Source organism: Lissotriton vulgaris, chromosome 3_1 (genome assembly GCF_964263255.1).
Source record: "Lissotriton vulgaris chromosome 3_1, aLisVul1.2, whole genome shotgun sequence".
NCBI classification, from domain to species: domain Eukaryota; kingdom Metazoa; phylum Chordata; class Amphibia; order Caudata; family Salamandridae; genus Lissotriton; species Lissotriton vulgaris.
In genome coordinates, this window is record NC_141689.1 from 1,851,009,150 (window position 1) to 1,851,029,273 (window position 20,124).

At 46.1% G+C, this 20,124-nt stretch overlaps 1 protein-coding gene across 1 annotated transcript in view; it reads right to left on the minus strand.

Moving 5' to 3' along the window:
* Window positions 1-20,124, minus strand: part of FBXW7 (F-box and WD repeat domain containing 7) — a 786,853-nt gene that overhangs the window by 593,163 nt on the left and 173,566 nt on the right. Inside the window, exon 2 of the mRNA XM_086962297.1 lies at window positions 19,615-19,746. The gene's annotated coding sequence lies outside the window, so the exon portion shown is untranslated. The remainder of the gene's footprint in view (window positions 1-19,614; window positions 19,747-20,124) is intronic.

Below are 20,124 nucleotides of genomic sequence, written 5' to 3' on the forward strand. Positions count from 1 at the left end.
AGTGGTGCTGACTGATGCTGTTGCGCTGCAGAGTGATGCTGTGGTAGTGCTTCGTGATGCTGTTGAGGTACTTAGTGATGCTGCTGTGTTCCTGAGTGATGCTGTGGTGGTGCTGAGTGATGCTGTGGTGAAAGTGAGATATCCTGTGGTGGCCCTGAGTGATGCTTTGGTGGTGCTGAGTGATGATGTGGTGATGCTGAGTGATGCTGTGGTGGTCCTGAGTGATGCTGTGGTGGTCCTGAGTGATGCTGTGGTGGTCCTGAGTGATGCTGTGGTAGTGCTGAGTGACGCTGTGGTAGTGCTGAGTGACGCTGTGGTAGTGCTGAGTGACGCTGTGGTAGTGCTGAGTGACGCTGTGGTAGTGCTGAGTGACGCTGTGGTGGTGCTGAGTGACGCTGTGGTGGTGTTGCCTGATGCTGTGGTGAAGGTGAGTGATCCTGTGCTTGCCCTGAGTGATGTGGTGGCGCTGAATGATGCTCTTGTGGCCCTGAGCGATTTTGTTGTGTGCTTGAGTGATGCTGCTGAGGGTTGCTGTAGTTGGGCTGAGTGATGTGGTGGCGCGGAGTGATGTTGTGGTGCCCCGGAGTGATGTCATGGAGCTGAGTGATGCTGTGGTGGCGTTGAGTGATGCTGTGGTGGCGTTGAGTGATGCTGTGGTGGCGTTGAGTGATGCTGTGGTGGCGTTGAGTGATGCTGTGGTGGCGTTGAGTGATGCTGTGGTGGCGTTGAGTGATGCTGTGGTGGCGTTGAGTGATGCTGTGGTGGCGTTGAGTGATGCAGTGGTGGCGTTGAGTGATGCAGTGGTGGCGTTGAGTGATGCAGTGGTGGCGTTGAGTGATGCTGTGGTGGCATTGAGTGATGCTGTGATGGCGTTGAGTGATGCTGTGATGGCGTTGAGTGATGCTGTGGTGGTGTTGAGTGATGCTGTGGTGGTGTTGAGTGATGCTGTGGTGGTGTTGAGTGATGCTGTGGTAGCGTTGAGTGATGCTGTGGTGGTGCTGAGTGATGCTGTTGTGGCGTTGAGGGATACTGTGGTGGCGCTGAGTGATGCTGTGGTAGTGCATAGGGATGCTGTGGTGTTTTTGAGTGATGTTGTGTTGGTGTTTTGAGTGATACTGTGTTGGTGCTGAGTGATTATGTTGGAGAAAATGTAAGAAAATGTTAAAAAGCATAAAAGTAAAAACCCGGTGAAGCCCTGTTTTAGCCTGAAATAAAGTTGTTTGCCTACTCAATTTTATGTTCCCTATAATGAAACGCCCCTCGTGGTACTTAAGCTCGGGAGATTCTAAGTAACCAGGTGTATAGTTCAGAACCATAGTGCATGTTAACTGGATAAAGTAGAACACATTAGTAATTGGTCAACACATGGTATAGCAATTCAAGACAAACTGTGCTGCAATCCGGGGCTTTCGTTAAGCAACCAATGTATTGTACAAGTAAAGTCACTTCACCTGCGGGCAGAGAAAATGGGGAGCAGAGAGCTTGGCTCTTACATTACTGCATACACACTGTTCCAAGCCCATCATCTCATCAACTTCTTTTGAATGTAAACAATCCTTCCTGTGCTGCCATGCATATTTAATATATAATAAACAATTCAAGTAACTCACTTTAAGTAGCGCTTCGAGCTAGATTTTGCTGTTACAGCGTGCTAGCGCTTCGAACAACATTTTTCTGTTACGGCGAGCAGTGAAAATTTGCACCCCTTTTTTCAAGCAAAAAAAATGGCTGTTTAAAGCGCAGTTGCTGTATTTTTTTATTTTTTTATTGAATTTTATGGCAGTGGATGATTGCAGGGCACACAGAAAAGAAAAAGAGTCAGTTACATCACCATTGAATAATTCATCACAGAAAAAACATAATCAGCATTATCACTGTAGAAATATGTGTGAAGTAATAAAGCAAAAACAAGCAGATATAGAATATTTTAAGATTAAATTTAAATCCAAGCTGAGCAGTTATATCCAATTATTTATAGGTGTCCATAACTTTAGTCCAAACATCTTCTTTATCCGACCCTTAAGTCTATACACCGCGATTAATAGCTGGTAAAAATTTAATAATTTAGACTGCCAGTGAGAGAAAGCTGGGGATCAGCTTCTAGCCAGCGAGATGTTATACAATATCTGTATACAGACATGGCTATAAATGAAAAGCCTTCCTCTTCCATCATTATGATACCCGTTTGCTCAGCTTGAACTCCTAATATCACTAATTCTGACGATAGTATAGGTGATGACTCCATAATGTTGTTTAAAAAACCTTGCACTTCTGATATAAACTGATCTAATTTCGGACAATGAAAAAGCAAGTGGGCTAAATCGGCAGCCTTATATCCACAGCGACTACAATTAGTATCTTTTAATGCTTTCCATTTCGCCAGTTTAGATGGTGTATAATACAAATCAAAAACGGACATAAAGTGCTGGCTTTTAAATGACCCATTGAACAAAACAATGCTGGCCATTTTTAGAGATCTGGGTATGTCCACTTGCTCTATTCCAAGAGGTCTACACCATTTATCAGTATAGACCTCTAAATCGTCTTGAATTCTGTTAAGCATCAGTTGATATATCGTGCCAATTCTGCTTTTTCTCCTGCAGCTTTCCAGCACCTCAATTTTCCTCATAGAACTGGTATTTTGCAGATCTTTTTACTCTAGAAAGCTACGGATTTGGAGATATTTAAATAAATCCCCCCTTGTAAGACTATATCTATCTTGTAAATAAGAGTATGATACCAATTGCCCATTCTGATATAAATCACCGAATGAACAGATTTTGAGATCGTACCACTTCTGCATAACAGAATCCCTAAAGATTTCAGGAAGTCGAGGGTTCCCCAAAAAAGGCGTATAGTAATTTCATTTTATACAAAGGCAACATTTTTTATTAAATTGTTTCCAAATTTTCCACGCCGAGATCAAAACTTTAAACTTCGTTTTTTTATTGTAACTCGGTTCTATAAACCTGAGCAAACATAGTCGAGCTTCAGCTCCAAGTAGCTTTTCGTAAATTGAGGGTGCCATAGCTTCATCCAGCTTAAAATCCGGAAAAAGTAAGATACCCATAGTTTTTAGAAAAATTGCCTAATTATATAAGCGGAAATTCGGAAATCCCTAGCCCTCCTCTAGTTTTTGGCATTACGCACCATCTAAGAGATCTTCTAGCTCTCCGGAAGCCCCATAAAAACCTAGAGACAGTTCTATCTAATTGTTTTTATTGAGCAGAGGGGAACAAAAGTGGTATGGTGCGAAATAAATACAAAAATGTAGGAAATATAATCATTTTAACAGCATTTGTACGGCCATATAGAGATAAATGTAAATTATTCAGCCTCTCAAGGGTTCGATTGACAGAACGCAGTAATGGATCTGTATTAAGCCTAAAGATGTCTTCCACTTTAGCTGAAATTGTCACGCCAAGATAAGAGGCTGTAGAAGCGAATGCTATACCATCCGGTCTGCCTGCTTCCGAATGTATTACCTGGGTTTTCGTAATGTTTAATTTATATCCAGATAGTTCACCAAATTCTTGAGCAAGTTCTTTAATTTTTGGTAGGGCAGATGCAACATCTGTCTTAATAATCGCAACGTCGTCCGCATAGGCGAAGACCTTATAATCTATTTGATGTAATACAACCGGAGGGATCCCAATTTCTTTTGTTAATCTGATTAAATAAGGTTCGATACAGAACGCGAGCAACAAGGGGGAACAAGGACACTCTTGCCTTGTCCCCCTTGTGATCGGAAAAGGGTCAGACGTTTCAGTAGCTACCCGAATTACTGCTTGAGGATTAGTGTACAATGCCTGCACAGCACAGATAAATTCCCTTGGGAACCCTTTCCAGACCAAGACAGACCACAGGAACCCCCAGTCAACCTGATCGAAAGCTTTTTCAGCATACAGCAGAACTACGCCGACTGGGGATCCCGTGGCCTGCGCCCAATCTAATAGAGCAATATTCCGCTTGACGTGATCAGTAGTATCCCGTTTTTTTATGAAGCCGTGTTGGAACTTGGAAACTATCGTTGGCATTATGTCTTCCAGTCTATTAGCTAATATTTTTGAGAAAATTTTGCTATCTGATGTTATAAGGGATATCGGCCTATAAGATCCTAATTCCTCCCCATTTTTCCCTTTCTTCTTAAAAATCACTATGGTAGCCAGAGACCAGGATATTGGTGAATATCCTTGAAAAGCTTGTTGGAAGTTCTTGAGTAAGTCGGGTTTAAGCGTATTTCGGAAGAAACAGTAAAATTCCAGGGAGATCATATCTGGCCCCATCGCTTTACCTGAAGCTAACTCTAGAATAGCAGCTTCAATTTCATCCCAGGTAATTGGGGCTCCCAGGAGTATATTATCTGCATCGGTAATTGGGGAATTATGAATATTCATCAAATAGTCCAATGGATCCCTATTTTCGGTACTAGCATTATCCAATGTATTATATAGTAATTTATAAAAACCACTGAACGCTTTTAATATCCCGGCTTGGGTTTCTTGAACTGCGCCTTCTAAGTCAACAATTTTTGTTATATCGTTCATAACAGCTTTTTGTCTTAGCCTTTGAGCTAAAATTTTACCAGTCTTCTCATTAAATTCATAACATTCTGCCTTGTGTTGTTTGTATTTAATAGCAACCTGATCAGCTAAGTAGGCGTATAAAGCAGCCCGTTCAATGGTTAAGAGACGTTGAGCTTCCTCAATTCCTTGATCACATCTAATATTAGTGACTATTTTCAGTTCGGCCTGCCTGACTTTATCGGATTTGTGGGTAAATTCCTCCTTGGTTTTCCTACGCCGAAAATTGGAATAACTAATGGTTTCCCCCCTTATGACTGATTTAAAAGTATCCCAAACTGTTTGAATTGAGGCTGTACCATTATTACGAGAAAAAAATTCTTGGATAATTTTAGACATGTGTGACAAATAGTTTGCATCTAAAAGCAGACTCCTTTGAAACGTCCATTGATAATTTGAATTAAAGCTCTGAAAGGGCAACGATACTTCTAATATAACAGGATTATGATCCGAAACTACTTGAGGCATAATATCAATATTAAACTTCTCCAAAAAAAGGAAGAAATAAAGAAATAATCTAGTCAAACAAATTTCCGATGTGGTGTTGAAAAAAAGTGTAACCAGGGTCAGTAGGCTGACATTTATTCAAGCATCAAATAGCCCATTTCCTAATACTAGAGCTCGCAGAGCTCTGTACGTCCTGACCTTTCGACCTTTATATCTCTCTGATGACCTGATATTACACTCAGATTCCTCATGAATATTTAAATCTCGGCAGAGAATAAGGGGTTGGGACCAAGAGGCAAGTTCTAAATTAACTGTGTCAAACAGCTCATTATCATCCAGATTTGGACCATATAAACAACATAACGAGAATTTATTACATTTTCCAGCCCCTTATCTCATAAGTATCGCAATACCTCTTTTTACCCCTGTCTGCTTTGAGCAGACTAGAAGATCAAGCCCCAAACTATGCAGTATATTCCGTTTACCCCACGGAATATGTGTTTCTTGTAGACACAAGACATCAATCCGTAGAAGCTGAATTAATTTACACAAGATCCCTATCTTCTTTGGGTCATTAAGGCCATTAATATTTAGTGTACATATTTTAATTTTTTTATTCATGATGAGTTAGCACCACGCATTACATCATCAATCCTTCTCCACTAGCACTAGAGCCAAAAACACATACTATATTAATCTGTCTAACTGTGTATACCTTGAAATCTACCACTGCCTTACACCCCCACCACCATCCCCCCCTCTCCACCACACCCCCTCCCAAAGAACCCCCCCCTCCCACCTCCCCAACATATGAGGCTCAGGAACCGTCAGTTCCTGTAGAGTATGGATTGCCGTGTCCCCCCAGCCCGAGAACCCCAGGAAGAAGAGAAAAAAGAAAAGGAAAAACCATATTGTAGTCAAAGAGCAGCATAATTGATAATAGCAACATAATAGATATATATGTCATATATCAACTCAACCACTGATCATCTAGTTGTAGCAATAACAGTAACAAAGACAGGTCAGGGTTTGTTAGTAAATGAACTTCTTGCTTAATCAAAACCTTGTTTTAAGCCTCATAAAGAATCTAAGTATTCCTTTGCTTTGATTTCTGAAAGGAAAAATTGTGTATGCCCCTTAACCACAATTTTTAATTTAGCTGGATTCTGCAAAAATATTGTAGCCCTCTTTTTTTGAAATTCTGGTATTAGCTGTCTTAAATGCCAGCGCTGGGAGACTGTGGCCTGGCAAAAATCAGGTCGTACAAAAAATGCACAATTCTTCCGTTGATGTAAATCACTCAATACTCGGCAGCATTAATTTTAACTGTCATATTTAAAGATGTAGTGCTGTCTTTACTACCCCTCCAGTGCAGAGTGTGTCAGTCTAGACAGGAATCACACAGCCTTCGTTGCTTGTACTTAACCTAGGTGAGCAACAATATAAAAAAAATCTTTCTTTAACATCAAAATAGACGTACAGGCCCATCAAAAAAGTGGCTAGTGGTCTTTTTGGAATAGTTGTGAAATACCCACTTGATCTTTTTATGTGCTTATGCACTAGTAAATGCGCAAGATAAATGAGGCAGGCGGGTGTAGTTTGGTACCAATGCGGACAAGACCGACGGCCTGCGGTAATTTTAAATATTCATTCATATAACAAGGGTAAGAGTCTAATAGGGTACAAAGTTTCAGAAAATAATAATCTTGTTTCACCTGCACATACATGGCTCCTTATGAAAAAAAAAAAGCATTGACAAAGTCAATAGGTTTTGCCTTCGCGACATCTGTTGGTTTTGTCAGTGTTTTGGGGACACGTTGCACAGCAGCGCGGACTGCTGTGCAACATGACAGCGTTTTTTTTAAAGCGGCATGACGCGGCAAGCGCTGCCTGGTTCAAAGCACTTTTTCCCCCCCTTCAAGACACGTTGTCCATGTTTCTTGCAATATGTGTAAAAAAAGTGCAGGGGGCCAAGTAATACGAGGGAGTTGCAAGGGAGGGAGCTTTAAGCCAGACAGCGGCAGGAGGGAGGGCGTAGAGGGTGGAAAATCATGTATGGACAGTGGAGTTAAGGAGGGCGGGGATGCTAAATCAAGCATGGACAGCAAGAGGAGGATGGGCGGGGGCGTGATAAATCAAGCACTGATAGCGGGAGGAAGGCGGGGTTGAAAAGCAAGCACAAACAGCAGAAGGAGGGCGGGTTGGGAAAGCAACACTGGACAGTGGGAGGAGGAGGGTTGGTGGTCAGAAACAAAGGACTGTGGGGGCTGGAAAGATGCAACGGACAGCAAGAGGAAGGCAGGGGAAAGCAACACGAGGTATGGAGCAGCAACAGTGGCCGGCGTGCTTGGGTAATGGAGAGTGCAAACAGAGACATGCACTCTATATGAGTGCATGTAAAAAATAAAACAAGAAGCCACGGACCCTGCGACTTCACCGCCGCAGCTCCCATGCACTACACCTTAGGACTCCACCAATACAGGTCTAGGCATCTTGACCATGAAGGAGACAGAGGGGACGTTTGTCCTCTTACAGCAATAAGCTAACAGCATTATACGTCCATTGTGCAAATGCAGGACTGTCAATGTTTGCAGCAAGCGAGGAGGCAGGCTGCGCTCCAGAGAAGCCACACCCCTTCCTTCCCTGTCACTTGTCAGTGCAGCCCACCCCGTCCACCCTCGCCTGTGAATATTAGCTACTAACTGCACACTGATGGCGCTAAACTCGTTGAACGGGCAATCTTGTGACATTGCATGCAATAAATATATACATATATATTAATGACAGTTACACTGATATTTTACCGAGAGGAGTAGGTAAGCGAGTGGTATTATGCGTTAGGGGCGTTCTGGTATGTTAGAAAACTGGCATTTTGTGGGGTACTGACGTAGGTGTTTTTAATACGATCTGTTGTGGAGATAATGGGCTTGAAAAGGGGTTGATGGTGTAAAGAGATTCTGGTGTCAGAGCAGCGGTGGGGAACTGCGATGAATATTGGCCACAGTGATCGCTACTCACGGGGCGGTTCTTCTTGAGCGAGTTTAGCCGCTGCTGGCAGGCCCGCATTGTAGCTGAAGGAGAAATTCGCCCCCCCCCCCCCCAAGCTCCATTGGGGGACTGTCGGGGCACCGTGGCTGCTTCGGCCGTTGCTCATCCTCCTTGGGCTTCATGGAGCTCTACCGCCCCCTCCCTCCTTCCCTGATGCGCGCTACCGCCCATCCGCTGTCTGGAGCCCTCTGCAGATACCCGCCCTTCAACAGCGCTCTGCGCAGGCGCAGCCGCGGGCCGGGACCGTAAGGAATCTCCTCTGCTCCTTTCCTACCCAATCCCCGTGCAGGATGCGGAAGATTGATCCCTGCTGTAGGCCAATAAACTATTCCTATGTGATTTACGTATGAGGACTAAAGATAAAAGAAGGACCGTTAGCGGATTAGCGATGCTCAGGCGTCAATCTTTGCATTACAAGGATATAAGCTGCCCATTGTGAAAAGAGCATGCTGCTGGGCCTGGACCGCTACCGCGACAAGTCTGGGGAGAGAAGCGGAGGAGGCTCGAGGCACATTGCCGGTGCCTGCCCCGCCACCTACTAACTCGTGCAGCCGCCACCACCGCGGGATGAGAGGAGTCCGACAGACCCGGTGAGTGGGGGGTGGGGTGGGCACGTGTGTGTCTGCGCGTGTGTGTATGTGTGCGTGCGTGTTTGCGTGTGTGTGCGATCGTGTGTGTGTGCGCTCGTGTGTGTGTGCGCTCGTGTGTGTGTGTGCGCTCGTGTGCGCAGGGAGGGGTGTGGAAGTGCATGAGGCTTTCAAGGAAGACAGGAGATGGGCACGCGCGACCTGATCCGATTCCGGCATGCTGCGCGTGCCCATCTCTTGTCTCCTTGTAAGCACAGGCGTTAACTATAGGTCTCGTGGCGAGACAGCGCTTTGGGCTGTAATCACTAGGGCGAGACCTAAAAAAGGACGCAATAGGTGCAATGATGAGATGCAAAGTGGGAGAAACTTATGATAAACAGAAGAAATTCACTCACATACAAAACAGTTACACAAGAAGGGTGAAAAATCGTGAAGATTTTTAAAATGGCTTGGCAGAAGGGAAGAGCTACAGATGAATTTGCTAGCACTGTGTAATAACACGGAGGAGCAGGTAATCCAAGTAATCTCTCAGGCAGCGATCAACTGGGTCTTTCAAACTATTTTAATTATTTATTTCCGTAGCTACCTCTGTCTTCACATGCGAAAGTCCTAGACTTCTTGAACGCCAAAGATTTGATTAAACCTAGGCAAGAAGAAAGTGAAGATTTGGAAAGTTCTACTACACAGGGAGGATTTGATGAGCTCTATCCAGAGAACAAATGGGGGCAAAACTCTGGTAAGCGACACCCTTCCTGCAGAATTTCACATAACCAACTCAGAAATGGTGGAGGATAGGCTCCAAGAGATTTAGGCAAAGGCCAGGCAAATGCTACTATGAGGGTAGAGATTCTTTGGATTATAATTTATATATTGTAACTGAATCTATATAGCGCTTACTACCCCTGACGAGGCGTCAAAGCGCTTTTTCGGCAAGTAGCACACTACTCCGGAAGCCAAAAAGAATTAGTGGTGAATTAGTAAAGGGGAATATGAAATTAATTTGAGCAGTGGACATGTTAGTCTGATATTTGGATTTAAAGGACAGTGGAGGGACAGAAGGAAAGTATTTCATTTACATAGCGCTTGCTACCCCTAACGAGGTGTTAAAGTGATTTTCAGCGGCTAGTAATCTACTCTATAACCCAAAAAAGGATTAGCAGTGAATTAGTATAGGCAAATATGAAATTAATTTGAGAGGTGGACATGTTAGTCTGTTATATACCCCTATTAATGATGAACAATACTCAGTAAGGCACTTCTGAACAGACTCAAGAGGCTAATCAGGCATTTGGTGCACCAACATCAAGAAGGAGCAACATCTTAAATTTCTGAGGTGATTATAATCACCTAATGGGAACATGTGAAAGATGCACTCGACATCAAAAACGTATTGAATACCATCAGCTGGGAATACAGACTAGCATTATTATAGTACATGAATTTTGTCCACACTTTAATGGATGGATTGAGCTCCTCTACACTTCACCTACAAACAAGGTTCATGATGGGAGATATCGGAGAGCTGAGTGCTAAGAAAAGTGCCAGCCAAGTCTCTTTCCTCTCCTTCCTTTTATTCGCATTAGTATAGGAACTACAAGTGAGTAAACTTAGACAGAACTTGTCAGGCTGGGGCATACATGTGGAGATTAGCATACAAGACTTTTTGCTGTGTGAAGATGATATATTGATCTAGTTATATGAAAAGAAGCCCAAAGTGTCCTCCGGCCTAAACAAGCTGAATAACTTTGGTAAGCTGAATAGTCTCCAAACAAACTAACTGATGCTAGTTCATTTTGTTTGCTTTCGGTGGAAATGGTGGGAAGAGAAATGCAAGCTCTACCAGATCTGAGAATGAGATGTGAGGGTCACAAAAATCAATGCTTGGGGTGAATGTTTTGCCATTGTGCAACATTCCGTCCATCATCTTGTGTTTTTTGCTGTTCACCCTATGTGGGAAGGGTAAGCCCAGACGTGGGTTGTGTGCTCACTACGCCACTGGAGTCAAGCTATCCTGGCTGATGACGGCTGATAGCCAGAAACCGGTCCTAGGATGCTTGATTCCGGTCCAGGGAAGACATGGCTTGGCAGCTCGGGCTGGACTGTTCCCATGAGGCACAGGGTCAGACTGATTTGCATATTTATTTATTTATTTATTTAATGTTTTCTATAGCGCGAACGTGACCCAGTGTAGGGTATCAGAGCGCTTTACAGTAGCGTTTCATCAAAATGAGTACATTCGTGGAACATAGGAGGACAAAAGCCAGTCATTACATTTTCACACTTCGGTATAGCGTATCAACATATATACAGTCAATATTTGAATGACCAAGGCACATCTAACTAAAAGGTTCATATTGGTACCAACATCGGATAGTGGAGCACTGCAAGAAAATGAGCCGTTTATATACAAAGTGATCAGTTTATAGACAAGCTGCCGTCCAAGCAGTCCTATGGGAGATATTTGCTCATATAGAATGATTTTGCTTCCTTTTTGAAGGTTGCGATGGATGTGATTCTTCTGAGGTTTGGTGGGAGTGCATTCCAAATTCTTGGTGCTGCTCCTGAGAATGCTCGGTCATAAGTCTTTTTCTTACGAAAGCGAGCCGGTTTCTGGCATATGGCCATGTCTGAACTGGGGTGGCTTGGTGAACAAAATAACGATGGATTAAAGCCAGATCTGTGACTGGGGGTGAATGTTTTGCCATTGTGCAACATTCCGTCCATCATCTTGTGTGTTTTTCTGGGCATACAGCCTCCTCAAAAAAGAATGTATATGATTTGTTATAATGTGATTAGAGAGTAATAGTATTGAAAAAATGTAATCCCGTCATGCATCAGGTTCTGCCTCTAAGTTATGGGGATGGTTGCTCTTGCTAAAATGAACAAGCTTCCCAGTTGTCTCCAAGTGCTTCAAGATTTAACACGTCTCTAACAAACCTGGTGAGTTTCTATTAAATAGTCCTCAAACTTTTACCAGTCCGCCAACTTCTCAAAGCATTATTTCCAACAAAAAATGAAACCATTAATATTTGCAGTTTTTCCATTTAGCTACCTGCTAAGAATTTCTAAAGGTTTCATTGGAAGGGTATTCCTGGATTTTTTTGCACTGAATTGCACCCTCAAGGAGGCACCTTTTTCAACCCTTGCTAAAAATGCATGGGTAATTTAAAACTTTCCCTAAAATATTCCAGGACATGAGTTAGAAAAGTAAATACACTTGTAAGACTGACTACTTATTGCATTTAATTTGAAAACCTATTCAGTTTGACTAATAGAAAGGGAGTTTATCAGCCTCCTAAAATTTATGAATTTCCTTCAACTTTTCCTAGAAATATGGCCTTGTGCTTGGTCTTCAAATTTTGTATTTCTAATTCTAGTTTGAACCAAGTTGCATCTGCTGTCTTCCAGAAATCAGCACCCACAGAGAACAGTGTTTCTCATAGAAGTCTTAAATAGATCCCAATTCATCTCATCTAAGAAAGAGGAGTTCATTGAAAAAGACGCTTCCTCTTTCCACCCTGCCCAAAATCTAATCAGTCTAGGAATATGAATTCTTAGCATGGGAATAGAAAGAAAAGTATTATTCCTGGATCCAACTGTGTTCAGGTCCGATTAAGGGATGTGAGACCATCCATAACCACCGGCAATACAGCACAAGTTACTTACCTTCGGTAACGATATATCTGTAAGAAACATTAGTAGTGATAGATTCCTTACCTTAGAATTACCCCCAGGCGTCAGACTGGATCCGGAAAGTTTGCGTCAGAAGTACCCCTGCACGTCAGTAGATGTCGTTGTGCGGCTCCGCGTGTGTCGTTGGCGCCGGGATGACGTCGCAGGAGCTATTTAGATGCGCACGGACATCAGTTCTGTACACGACTTTCCCCACCAGGAACGCAGAGCCATGCAAGAAACTGACCACTGGTACCATGAAAGGAATGACCCTAACCCTAGAAATCCGTTGGCAGAACGGGGAGGATGGGTGGATTGGTAAGGAATCTATCACTACTAATGTTTCTTACCGATATAGCGTTACCGAAGGTAAGTAACTTGTGCATCTGAAAGAAACATGTAGTGATAGATTTCTTACCTTAGAAAAGATACCCCAGCAATACCAACCCCAGTGGTGGGTCTGCGAACCAAGATCACACCAGAAAGTCCTGGAGAACAGAACGGCCAAAGAAACCGTCCCTCTGGACTTGGCTGTCCAGGCAGTAATGCTCGGTAAACGTGTGCAGCGAGACCCACGTAGCTGCTGGACAGATGTCATGCAAGGGAACTTCCCATCCCAAAGCTGTAGTGGCTGGGGTCGCCCTAGTAGAATGGGCACGTAGCCCCACCAGAGGCTCCTTTTTAGCCAAAGAATAACAAGCCTTAATGCACAGAACGACCCATCGAGAGATGGTCCGCTTGTGCATGGCCCGACCTTTCTTGGCACCCACGTAGCCAACAAAGAGCTGGTCATCCACCCGGAAATGTTATGTGCAGCTGAGGTAGAATGAGAGCGCACCTTTTGGGTCGAGAAGGTGGAGCCTCTCTTCCTCTTTAGAAGGATGCAGAGGTGAAAAGAAGGTGGGCAAAGTGATGGTCTGCCCGATGTGAAAGGCAGTGACAACCTTTGGCAGAAAAGATGGACGAGTCTGTATAACAACTTTGTCCGGATGGACTTAGAGAAAAGGAGGTTTAGAAGAAAGAGCCTGGAGCTCACTCACTCTTCTGGCAGAGGTGATGGCAACCAGGAATGCAATCTTTAGAGTGAGAAGACGAAGAGGACAGTTGTGAAGTGGCTCAAAAGGAGCACACATCAGATAAGTCAGAACTAGATTCAAGTCCCACTGAGGCATCACGGAAGGGACAGGAGGACACGTGCGTAATGCCTTTTAAGAATCTGTTTATAACAGGGGACTTGAAAAGGGAAGGCTGATCTGGAAGCCGTAAAAAGGCTGAAATGGCCGAGAGATCGCACTTGATAGTGCCCAGAGCAGATACCTGCTGGGCCAAAAATAGGAGAAAGAAGGACCTCTGAAAGAGGGGCAGAAAGGGGATCCACAGCCTTTGCTATGCACCATGCCACAAATGTATTCTACCTACAGGCGTATACCGTTTTAGTGGAAGAACACCTTACTGCCAAGATAACATCACAGACTTCGGAGACAGGTCGAAAGAAGTCAACTGCCGCCACTCAATCTCCACGCAAGGAGGTTGAGGCTGGACAGGTTCGAGTGGAGAACCCTCCCATACTGTTGCGACAGAAGGTCCTCCCAAAGAGGCAGACGGAGTGGGGGATCGATTGCCATACTGAGTAGTTCGGGATACCATACTCTTCGAGCCCAGTCCGGAGCCTCAAGAATAACTTGGGCCCAGTCGCGCCTGATCTTCTTCAACAATCTGGGTAGAAGTGGTATAAGCGGAAAGGCGTATAGTAGACCACAACTCCACTTATGACAAAAAGCCTCGCATAGCGAATACCGCCTTGGAAATTCCAACGCGCAGAACAGAGGACATTGCACGTTCTCTTCAGTGGCGAATAGATCTAACCAAGTCTCTCGCCACTGCTGAAAGAGACCTTGCGCCACGTCCGAGTGCAGACGCCATTTGTGATCCATCATGCACCAACGGCTCAGGTTTGTTCGCCCTGGCGTTCAGAGAACCTGCCAGGTGTTGAACCACCAGGGACATGCCCTGATGTTCCAGCCATGTCCAGAGGCGCAGAGCCTCATGACATAGGGTCCACGACCCCACCCCGCCCTGTTTGTTGCAGTACCACATAGTGGCGGTGTTGTCTGTGAACACCTGCACTACCCTCACTACGACAGAGGGAAGGAATGCCTTCAGGGCAAGTCGGATCGCCAGAAGCTCCAGAAGGTTTATATTGAGCCGGCCCTCCACCGGAGACCAAAGGCCTCTGATCTCCACCTCTCCCATGTGGCCGCCTCATCCCAGAAGGGACCTGTCCGACACTACTGTGTGCTCCGGTTGGGGAAGGGAGAGGGATCTGCCATTGACCCAATCGCGATTCGTGAGCCACCACTGCAATTGTCGTGCAGTGCCCTCCGAGATCTGGACGTGATCGGACAGGTTGCCCCAATGCCGTGCCCACTGGAACTTCAGGTCCCACTGCAGAGCCCAAATATGCCATCTGGCATGATCAACTAACAGGATGCAGGAGGCCATCAGGCCAGTAGCCGGAGGGTCACCCTGACCAAAACCCAGGACAGAGGCTGAAAGATCGGAATCATAGCCTGAATATCCCGGACTTGCTGTTCGGGAGGATAAACCTGAAACTGTGCCGAGTCCAGAACCGAGCCCGCCTTCAGCACCCAGTCATCTAGGTAGGCAAAGACTGAAACCCCCGATCTGCGCAGATGAGCTGCGACCACCGCCATCACTTTCGTGAACACCCGAGGGGCGCTGATAAGGCCAAAAGGGAGCACGGTGAACTGAAAATGCTCGTGGCCTACCATGAACCGAAGGTAATGCCGGTGGGCTGGCAGGACAGGGATGTGGAAATAAGCGTCCTGCAAGTCCAACGCTACCATCCAGTCTTGCGGGTCTAGTGCAGACAAGACATGAGCAAGTGTGAGCATCATGAATGTCTCCTTCTGGAGGAAGCGATTGACGTTCTGTAGGTCTAAGAAAGGACGCTTGCCCTTGACTTTCTTTGGAACTAGAAAGTAGTGGGAGTAACAACCACGACCTACTTCTAGTGTCGGAACGCGCTCGATGGCCCCCTTGGCCAAGAGGGCCGCAACTTCCTGCTGGAGAAGTGTCAAGTGATCTCGCGACATGCAGTGGTACTGAAAAGGCATGGCTGGAGGGGTTATCTCGAAGGGGAGGGAGTAGCCCCTCCGAACAATTTGCAGCACCCACTTGTCCGATGTGATGTGGCGCCAGTGGGGGAGATGATGGCAAACTCTGCCGCCCACTGGTGTTTGGTGGTCCTGAAATACCCGACTAGGAAGGCTTTACAGTGGATGCTGGGGGGGGTGGAGGTGGACTGACCCGCCCGCTGGCACCCTGAACCACCTCGACAGTTCCCACGACCGCGGCCACGCTGAAGGTGTTGCTGCGGTGGCCTGTGGCCCTGCGAACGTGGTGGGGCACCCCTTCCATGGCCACAAAAGGAGCGAAAAGCAGAAGGCAGAGGAGGCAGTGTGGCTAACAGGAACAAGGACTTGGCCGTAGCCCAGGAGTCCTTAAAGCGCTCCAACGCACGGTCTGCTTTATTGCCAAAGAGGCGAATGCCCTAAAAGGGCATGTTCATCGGAGTGTTCTGGACATCCCCTGAGAAGCCAATTGTCCTCAGCCAGGCATGGCGCCTAAGCGCCACTGTCGTGGAAATCGATCTGCCCAGTGAGTTGGCGGTGTCTAGCCCACAACGTATGATGAACTTAGATGCTTCTCTCCCATCAGCAATAGCTTGGGAGAGGACTGTCTGGGCCTCCTTTGGACAGTTAGGCAGCACCTGCTTAACCGTATCCCACAGAGAGTGGGAATAACGGCCCAAGAGGCATGCGGTGTTCACCGACCGCATCCCTAATCTGGCAGATGAAAACAGCTTCTTGCCAAGCAGCTCTAGCTTCTTCGATTCCCTCTCTGGAGGGGCGGAAGGGAACGAGCTCTGAAGTATAGGCATGAAAACCAAGCTCTCAGGGGTGGGGTGTTGGAAGAGGAACAGGGGGTCGCCCGGAGCTGGGCGATGGCGTCGGGCCACGTTCCTGTCCAGAGGAGCCCCCGTGTTCGGCCTGAACCAGGTGCCCAAAAGAACGTCAGACAGTGCTTCATTAAAAGACAGCAAGCGCTCTGAAGAGGTCGGCGCCGGCTTGATCACTTCTGTCAGGAGGTTAGTCCTGACGGCCACTGTAGGGAGCACGAGGTGGAACGCCTCGGCTGCCCTAGGCAACAACTCTGCGTAACCGGCTCCCTCCTCCGTAGCCACGGTAGGAGGAGACAGCATGCCAAGGTCAGGTGAGGTGTCAAGACCACTGGCTTCCCCAAATCCTTTATCTAGTCCAGATTATAAGCACACTCCTGTGCTAAAGGGTCCTCAGACCCCTCCCTGTCCTCCTCTTCCTCCGAAGACTGTGGAACAGGCTGAAAATAAGGAGGAGGGGCATACGGCAAAAATAGCCCCATCTGCATCGGAATCGGCGTCGGGCGGCACTGATCCGGCACCATGTCTGGGCTGAACCTGGGGACGACATCATCCCGAGGAGCGGGCGACGTCTGTGGTGGTGTTGCCGGAGAGGACGGCGCTGGTGGAGTTGTCATTAGATCAATCTGCGTCGACTGGGGTCCGATCCCGGAACCCAGGGGGTCCTGCGGCATCGGGCCGGAGCCGCCAGCTACACTGGGGTCGGTGATGGAAGGACAGGACCCCCAGGCGGATCCCCAGGCGTGCCGGCGGGGTCAGATGGCCTAAAGAGTCGGACCATAGAAGCAAGAAACTCTTGCACCTGAGCAGGCGTCGCCGACGCACCCGGAAAAGGTGGATAGACCGGCAGCGACGTCGCAGGCTCCGCCGGACCCACAGGGGTGGCACCACCCGCACCCTCAGCCGCGACGTGCAAGGGGAAGTCCAAGAGCGGCGATGTTTCTTTGACTTCTTTTTGGAATGCTGCGACTTACCTGACCCAGAGTGCAAAGACTTAGATCCAGAAGAATGATGGTTACGGCTCCGCGACCGGTCCCTCGACCTTCCGCGGGACCGGGACCTCAAACGACGCAGAGCAGACTGCCGGACTTCCAGCTACTTTCGGCACGCTCCCGCAAAGTCTTCGGCACCGTGGTCGCGCCCCAGGCAGTAGAGACACACGCGGTGTGGGTCCGTCACCGACATCAGGCGGTACAAGTCGCCACAGCTCTTGAAGCCGGGCATCCCTACGACACCAGGAGTCGATCGACTCGAAAAGATGAGACAAAAGGCCTCGAAAAACTCAGTCAAAAAGTGACTGGGGGTACTAGCTCTTCCCGGATGTGCGCTTGCTGGTGCGGAAAAAGAAAGAACTGAGGCCAGCGCGCGTGTCTGAGTAGCTCCAGCGACATCATCACGACGCCAAAGACGCACACTGAGCCACATGACGACGCCTACCGACGCGCAGGGGTACTGCTGATGAAAACTTTCCGGATCCAGTCTGACACCTGGGGGTGATTCTAAGTTAAGGAATCTATCACTACGTGTTTCTTTCACATAAAGTCAGTCAAAGAGTGACTGGAGGTACTAGCTCTTCCCGAATCTGCGCTTGCTGGCACGGAAAAAGGAAAGAACTGAAGTTAGCGTGCTTGGGCGAGTCTAAGTAGCTCCAGCAACGTCATTCCAGCGCCAAGGTCGACTACCGACAGACGGGGGTACTACTGACGAAAATATTCCGGATCCAGCCTGACACTTGGGGGTAATTCTAAGGTAAGGAATCTATCACTACTTGTTTCTTTCAGATGAATTATTTAATAAAGTGAGACAACAAGGATATGTCCAGTTCAGGGTTCCTTACCAAAGTGAGATCATTACAGACTACAGAATACAAGCCCCCCTTTTGAAAGAGTTTATATGCTGACAAAGATCTGTTAACGTAGGCACTTATCCAATGCTGGTAGCATATGTTAAAGCCACCAAGAACATCCGGCCATAGAATTCTCACTTGAGAAAAGGATCCTGCAAAATCTACAATCAAGTCTTGATGCCTGGGAAAGGGAATGGCACCACCAATCTTCTTTTCCCAACAGATTGCAAATGGAAAGTAGAATATCAACACTTCTGGTTTAGAAATGTGCCTCTTGGACAAATAATATTGGTTCTATCTCCCGTTTTATGAAAGACCTGTTGAAAATCCTACATTTCGCTGTGTAAGCTATATAGCTGGGAATATGTTAATCGCTGTACATTGAAAAGGTCACAAATCTGAATTTCGATACATGAAGTAGCACATAACCGTTGGCATGTTTAGGATAGACATCTATCATCTAGTAGTATGTTTACATCTGGCATCAAGATACACTGTAAACTGGAGCAAATGCTGAATCACGTCCTAAACAAGTTTACATTCATAATTGAAGTTCGGGAAGCTGTAGGTTGAGACAAGGGTCATCTTTGCAAAAGTAGGCTACTCGAAGAACTAGAGTGGCACGTACAGCATATTGATTCATCTCGTTTTCTAGATGTTCTGACATGACACATGCTGGGCCTATCAGCATATGTTAGACTTTAGAAAGTGCAAATTATAATTATTTATTGGTTGTTTAGAGCATTTATTGATTTATTTAGGCCAAGAGGAAGGCAACTCCCCTCGTCTTAACCTAAGATGCCGCCCCTACAAACTATCTTTCGAGAAAGGTCTCAAGACTTAACTCTTGAAATATTACCTCTGCGATGATTAAATACATTTCTTGGCCCACATGGACCACCTTCAACACAGTGCTCATGTGTTCTCTTACTGTCATATCTGAAGTGAGTACATGACTTCTACTCAGTTGTTTAATATTGTTCAATCCTACCATCTTCGCTCACCCCAGCATCTCTCGCCTCCACGTTTCTTGTGTAATTCACTCATGTACACCATTTTGCTCTGTAAAGCACCTTAATGCTGGCCTGGTGACGAGGCGCTATATAAAAACGTCAAATAAATAAATAAAAAACAATACCGGACATATCACTTTGAAAAAGAGAACAAGTCTTTAATGCGGACACAAAGCTTAATACAAGCCATTTAGAACTCGAGATACAATGCATCCAATTACCATTCAAAACGTTTGCATGTAACAAGGAAGGCAGATGGATGCATAATGATAGCAGACATAATGTAAGTAAGCCCAAGCCTTCCCTTACCACTATCCAACTTAAGTGCCCTTTCTTACAAAATCACCATTTGTGAAACCACAGTTGTAAAAAAAAATTTTGGGGGGGGGGGGATCTAAACCCCTTATGCTGAGAAACATCTGCATGCGCCTCTCACCTTTGTGAGGCTCCAGGAGCCATGGCTTGGAGCCTTATGCAAATCCGTTGCTTTGGTAGATAAGCTCCTCTTTGCTTCGGATGAAGCCACCAATCTGTGCACTCGAACAGACTTCCCAATGCCATTCGGGCTCTAAAGAAAACAGAAAAGACTGCGTGTTTGAGACCTGCTTGTGATCAACACAGAAAAGTGGCAGTTAATGAGAGTCAAAGTGAATTATCAATTCAGGTGTTCAAGTATAGTGTGAAGAAAAAGACACAAAACACAAAGTTAAAATACTAAATCACTTTTAGTACTAGGCCTAATATACATTTCTATTGGGACCATGTCCGAGTGACTGGGTGCGACCTCAGTCGCATGAAATAATGTGATTTATTAAGCAAAAAGAGAACAGAAAATGAAGGGTAAGATAATCAAAGGCACTGGCCGATCCGGTTTCTACTGTGAGAGTTCACATGCAGCAGCCTGCCAAGGTAAGACCTACAGCATGCTTTAGCGAAAGATCATAAT